The following is a 6,353-nucleotide window of genomic DNA, read 5'->3' on the forward strand; positions in this document are numbered from 1 at the left end:
TTCCATAAAAATATGCACGCAAACTAGCCTGAAATCGCAACAACCCCCATAAAATTTTTCATATGTGTACCATTCTATCGAAATATCTTATTGTTAGAAAACCTCACTATTTTGTCTATACCTAAAAAAGAATCTCCAGGAATCAAACAAAAACATCAATCGATCACAAAAATTTCTTTTCAAGAGTACAATTACTTATAATACAAATAATTGTGAAGATGATCAATCATACCTGATTTTCGATCTTCATCTTCAACAGAACGAGAGCAGAATCGGATTTGGCAAAGAATGATCCTCTTCTGCGAACCCTAACAACACCACCGTAATCAACGCGCAAAATTATCGCACCAAAATAACATCGCAGTCTAGAATCGAACATTTGTCATGTTACCTGTTTCTCTCTCGCACTTGGGATTTGGATTAAGATCACCTTTTCTTTAATCTCGCGCGAAAAGAACTGAACACACAAAAAATTGGTGAACAAAATTGATTTTGGTTTCAGACAAGGGTAATATTGGAAAGAATAGAATGGCAGGGAGTTAATAGCAAAAATTTTCATAAAGTGGGGAGTACAGTGTTCATAAAATATGGGTGGGGACTGAACTTAAATTTAAAAATAGAGGTAGGTATTTAAATTCAATAGTCCGTAAAAATATATTATTATTACATTAATATATACTTTTTTTGTTTCTATAATTTTTTTTTTTTACTTCAATTCATCTTATATAATTTTTTTTAAAGAAATATGTAAAAAAAATTGATATTTTTGTCCAAAAGTAATTGTATATTTATAATTTAAGTAAAAGATAAAAATATTTTGGTATTAGTGTATGATTTTAAGAGAATAATGAGACGGGAAAAATGCTAAAATAGCAGTTTGAGTTGAGTGAATGAAATATATTTTAAATTTTAAATTTTATAATTTATAACTTTTTTAATTTTAATTAAATTATTTTGTTATCTTAATATTAATTTATAATTATTTTTATTATATTATAATTATTTATATTTATATTTTACTTAAATTTTAATACCTAAACTAGCGTAGACATAAAAGTTTGAAATAAAAGGAGTATATTTTTTTAGAACAAATCCAATATTTGGTAATATAGATAAATATAATGATAATATTATTGTAATAATATGGAAAATATAAAAAGAAAAAATTAATGTATATGATGACCACATTAGTAAAAAGAAAATGAATAATGGTGCATTAGTTTTGTATTTAAGTATAAATTATTACTCTCTCTCGGTAGGTTAAAGTTATATATATATAGTTAAATAATTGTTGATTTTACTATTCATTATAAATATGTTTGGTTTATTACATATTTACTATTATAATTTATATCATTAATTTTATATAAAAAAATAGAGATATAAATATACTTATACTATTATTTTTAACTATTCACTACAATTAAAATTTGTTTAGTATGATTAAATCATATTTTGTTCCATTTGGATATAAAATAAATTTATTTAAAATTTTAAAATTAAACACTTTGTTTTTTGACGAATAATCTGTTTAGTATGTTTAAATTATATTTTGTACTTTCTAAAACTTCTTTTTATGTTTTTATTTAATTGGTTATCTTTCATTAAAGACCAAATTTGTCCCATTTGATGTAAAATGAATTTTTAGTATTTTTTATAACAAAACTGCTCTGTTTTCCGAAGTGAAAGGACTATTTGATTCGAGACGATATTTTGGATGTAATTCAAATTAATAATTGTATTTTTGGTCTTTGAAATAAAATTTAAAAACGTTAGCTTTGATTTGACACTAGTTTCATAATATTTGAACCACCGATTAATTTATGGTGAATTTTATAAGATCAGCGTTAAATTTGAGTAAGTTGATTTATCGAATTTGATGGTTAGGTGAAGTCCGACCGAACCAAATCCCATGAGTCAGTGGTAGTTGAGTTGGTTAGCTTCCTCTAAGTAAGGCAAGAGGTTAAATTATGCATATTTCAAATGGTTGACCATCTAACTACCTGTCTTAGTTAAATACGTTATTATAATTATATCTGTGAACTTGCTATTAAGAATTCATAATTTTTATAAGTCATGGATTTGGCTAAACTTAATCGTTGATTGACAAGTCGATTATGAATTTTTGTATGCCGTGGATTTAACTAGACTTAGTTGTTGATTGGAAAGTCGATTATTAATTTGTGTATGCCGTAGATTTGGCTAGACTTAGCCATTGATTGACAAGTCAATTTATTAATTTGTATATGTCATGGATTTAGCTAGACTTAGCCGTTGATTGACAAGTTGATTCATTAATTTGTGTATGTTGTGGATTTGACTAGATTTAGCCATTGATTGGCAAGTCGATTCATAATTTGTTAAGTCGTGAATTTGGCTAGACTTAGCCGTTGATTGACAAGTCGACTGATGTGTTTTGAGCCGTGGATTTTGGCTTTATGTAGTTTTTGTATGACTATCATTTATTGTTAGTAAATTATTTCGTGCATTGCATATGAAATTCCTTACTAAACTTTAATTAATGTTTACTACCTTATTTCGTGCAGAGTTGATTTACGGACCTTCTTCCAGTTGATACATTATAGGGATGGGACTTTATCGAACATACATGACTTTTTATTGGATAATGTCCGAACTTATGATTTTATATAATCCTTATTTTTTAGATCCTTACTTTTGAGATGCATTGAGACTTTTTAATACATGTAAAGACTTTTTACGATTACATGTTTTTTAAATGCTTAAGGGTATTGGAAAATATATTTTAAAATTTTCGCAAGAAAAAATATTTACACCCACTATTATGATGTTTTAGTCTTAGTATCAAAACATGTCATATTTTTATTTATTTTTATGTGATTTATTCTGATGTTGACATGTGACACTTCAAGATTTTTTATTTTTTATTTTATTTGGAGTGTTACAATTACTTATATTTCTTTTGCAAAGTTTCCCAAATTTTACTATGTAGACTCTGTGTTTTTCGAAAAAACACATTTTTTTCCTCTCACAAAACATCTAATCAAATATTATTTTCATATCAAACCCAAACTAAATTTTTTCCAAACTCATCAAAAGAAACACACCCTATATACTAATACAAATATTTTCTGTCCTTTTCGAAAAGAATATGCATGTTTATATCATATTTATCTATTTTAAAATAATAATTTCATTATTATAAATATAAAATTATCATATTTATTTTTTATTATTATACAAATACAGTTATTTTTTACATTTAAATTAAAACAAATTTACAATGACAATTTTTTTTGACCTATTCTAGTGTCCAAAGAAATAAGTTTATTTTTCTGGACAACGTAATATTTTTTTTCTTACAATATTATTTAGATCAAATTTAAATAAAAACTTAAAACAAAATCAATGAGGTGGATCCGGTGCTGATGGGTGCATCCATCAGCACCATGTTGATAGAATATGAATCATCCATCACAATAGATAAATTTGGATGGTTTAGATTGAAAGAGATAGAATTGTCATTTTAAGTCTAAAAAATTAAATGATAGGTTTCTATATACGCAAATCTCTCTCTCTACTCCATCTTTTTCTCTTTCATTTCTCTTTTTCTCTCGCGATCGACCGAATCGCACTAACAATCGCCACTGCCCAGCCGCAGTAGCGCCTCCTTCAGCCCTAGCAGCCGTCGCCATATTCCTCATCATCATCATCAATCATCTTCCTCTTCTATATCTATCTCTTCCTTCCTCTCTTCTTTTTCCTCCGAACAGTCGACCACCGCTTGGCCCAGATCGCTACCGAATACAGTCGTTCTTCCGCCAACCCAGGACCTGCCGCAAACCACCACCGTCACCCAATTGACCCGCTGCAAACCCAAGTTTATTTCAGCATTTTCCCATTTGGTATTTTGATGCTTCTTTTATGTTTAGATATTAGTTTAAATCAGTAGTGTATATGAAAACATGTTTAGAGTGTTTTTTGTGGCAATTTCTGGATAACACTCATAATGTTTGATAATATAGTAATATGCTAAACACAATACATGAAGGGTGTGTTTGTTTGGGGATTGGATTTTAAATACACTATTTATCCTTTTTTTTCCCGAAAAATATCAAATCAAACACCTATTTTTTATTTTTTATATTATACTAAAAATCAATTTTACATTCAAAACATCAAATCAATACCTATTTATATCACATCATACAACTATTCAAATTTAAAATTTTTACTATTCAAATCCCAACTCAAAATTCAAACCCCCAAACAAACACACCCGAAGATGCTTCTTTGTATTAAATAAAATGTTGGAGTTAATAGGTTTTGGAAAACATGTTTAGAATTTATTTATTGTGGTATTTTCTGGATAACATTCATAATATTTGATAATACAGTAACATGCTAAACACAATAAACAAATATGTTTATTGGTATTCAATAAAATGCTTAGTTTAGTATATGTCAATGCTTATTATACGATGTTCATAATACTTTGCAACTAAATCATGTATGAAACTGGAAAAAAAAAAACTATTTCCTTGCTTCTATCCTGATGTTCATGATATTTTGTAATTAAATCATGTGTACAAAGCATGATATGTTGTTGACATTGTTTCCCTTAGTGCTGGAGCCATAACCAAATCTTGGTCCGTAAAAATAGTTTTTTGTTCACGAGCACCCATGCACTTAAAAAATGTATTGAAAACTCACTTGAATGAATCTTGTGTTTCTTCATACAACAATGTTATCCAAAATATAGATGTTTGGTTGTGATTATTAAATCCCACGAAAACAGCTAATGTTGCAATATTGTTACAATCCAATATATGAAAACAACTTACGAGATGCTTACGAGATGTTGTGTACACTTTATCAAAATGCTGATTAATAGAAGATGAAATGTTGAGTAATGGATGATGAAATACTAACTATTGAGGTATTATATTTGATGATGATCGTATTTGAATAATGGATAATTGATTTTGCTTGTCTCCATCAATTTCATCAATTAATTTTGTTGGAAGTGTCTTAGATATTTTTCTACGTGAGGAAGCGAAGAAGAATAGAGATCTAAGTTAGTTATAAAAGTAAAATAAATTTAAAAATTACTAGTAAACCCCTAGATTAATACAAGCCTTAAGATTACAAATTGTAATTCAATAGCTAATATTGAATCAACATCATATTGAACTTTAGGTCTGTTTAGTTTGAGGGTTTAGGAGGGGAGGGGAGGAAAGGGGAAATAATTATAAATTTTTTTGTGTTTTTTTAGAGGGGAGGGGAGGAAAAGGGAAGGAGAGTGAATTATATAATTTTTTGTGTTTTTTTTTAGAGGGGAGAGCGCGGAGAAGAGTCAATTTCTTCTATATTTTTTCCCCCTCCAATTTAGGGGAATTTGGAAGGTAGAGATTTTATCAAATTTTTTTTTTTTTTATCTAATTACCTATTACATCATTTACATATTTTATTAGAAATTTTATAATATCTTTCAAAATTTTAATAGTTATTTATTTTATTTTTAATTATATCAAATAAATATTAATATATTATTAAAATTATATTATATATTTTGAAATAGTTTTAATAGATTTTTTTAATCAAGTTTAATTATAATATTTTTTTAATAAATTACAAATTAGCATATAATTATATCTATAATACTAATATTTTACTTCTTTTGTCCCATGTAATATGAACAGATACGAGAATTTAGATATAATATAATTAAAAAGTAATTAAAAAGTATACTAATAAAAATAATTATAGATTAAAATTAAGATAAGTAAATAGTTTAATTAATATTAAAAAATTATAAATTAAAAAATATATTTTTTTTTATAATATACTTAGTTTATATAATTTTTGTTATAGTGTTATTATTTATACGTAAAACTATTGTTTATCTTTATTTGTAAATTTAATAAATAACTAATGTATAAAGTATTTGATTCTTTCAAGATGTAATAATGTAATTATTGTTTTTATTATATTAGACAAATAAATTTTGTATCACATTTTATAAATAAATTAATCAAATTTTATTAAATATTTTTATTTTTCTTTATTTATATAACACAGGTAAAACAGTAAAATTATTATATTTTTTCTTCCCTTCCCTGTTTAACTAAACACGAAAATACTATTTTTCCTCGCCTCGTCTCCCTTCCCTTCCATATGAACCAAACACACTATTACAATTTTAATATTTTTTTCCGTTTCTTTTCTCTCCTCCCTTCTTTTAAAATCCCTCCCTCCGTTCATTTGAACCAAATAGACCCACTTTATAGTTGAGCATCAAATCCCAGTCCCAAAATCAAACACACCCATAGATTCCCTCAGAATTAAAATCAATAAAATAATTCAAAATATAT

This window comes from Andrographis paniculata, unplaced genomic scaffold, assembly GCF_009805555.1.
Source record: "Andrographis paniculata isolate CXL003 unplaced genomic scaffold, ASM980555v1 Contig74END, whole genome shotgun sequence".
Classification (NCBI taxonomy): domain Eukaryota; kingdom Viridiplantae; phylum Streptophyta; class Magnoliopsida; order Lamiales; family Acanthaceae; genus Andrographis; species Andrographis paniculata.